Raw genomic sequence first — 831 nt, 5'->3', positions numbered from 1 at the left:
AGGGGGGGGGACGGGGGGGGGAGGTATCATACGAATGAGAGGGCGATTATGGTTTTTAGGCCCGCCATGGTTTTTTAGGGTCGGTTTGTGTGGTGGGTGGACTACGGTATCATAATATTATCATGGATATGGTTGGATAGGATAAAGTTTGGGTTGAGATGGAATGGATGAAGACATGACGCGCGTTTCACGATAGGCTCCAGGTGGTTGGTCAGCTGGTCACGTGATTATGCACAGTTATGGGTATGATAGGAATAATTAATTACGGTATGGCGGTCTCTATGCAGGGATCGAACCGCTGAGATCGCTTTGGATTATTAGACTAGACTAAATGTATTCCCGATTGATGATGTGTGAAGAGCATGAAAATGCCGTGCCTGGTTTTATATACAGTATAATATTATGATAGCATGCCTCTTCAGCACATATACGAGCGCAGTATTGTATGATAGGGCACCATAACAGTAGGGGTAATCCGTGGACCTTGGTCATGTCGGGATCATCCTCGGCATGATAAAACCAAGGATGAGTTCCGGACCGCTACCGATAAGGCTCCTACTGTACGATGATTAAATTTACTGTGCCGGCGCAGCACTTAACCCTCCCTCCCCCCCAAAAAAAAAAAGCCTCAGATCTACAATGGCAACCTACTGTATGATACGAGCACTCATGATATAGCCTTATCAGCGCTACTACCGTGCCGCACCAGAACTTCAATGACAGTTCAGACGCATTGCCGAGACCGTCGATGGCTCATAATGTTTTAAACCTCCCACTTATGATAAACCCAACTATGCGTGCTCGGAATTTTGGTGACGGTCTCAGCGGATC

General features: G+C 46.8%; 1 protein-coding gene; it reads right to left on the bottom strand.

The window, feature by feature from the left end:
- The window catches only part of GSTUM_00000063001 (uncharacterized protein), a gene marked incomplete at its 3' end in the record, with an annotated part of 827 nt that extends 668 nt beyond the window's left edge, over positions 1-159 (bottom strand). The window contains exon 1 of the mRNA XM_002835296.2: positions 1-159. This exon is cut by the window's left edge and continues 456 nt beyond it.
- Positions 160-831: the final 672 nt, after the last annotated feature.

This window comes from Tuber melanosporum (genome assembly GCF_000151645.1).
Source record: "Tuber melanosporum whole genome shotgun sequence assembly, scaffold_102, strain Mel28".
In the NCBI taxonomy this organism is placed as follows: Eukaryota; Fungi; Ascomycota; class Pezizomycetes; order Pezizales; family Tuberaceae; genus Tuber; species Tuber melanosporum.
Note: the sequence above shows the minus strand (reverse complement) of the source record. Positions and strands in the feature narration are given on the sequence as shown.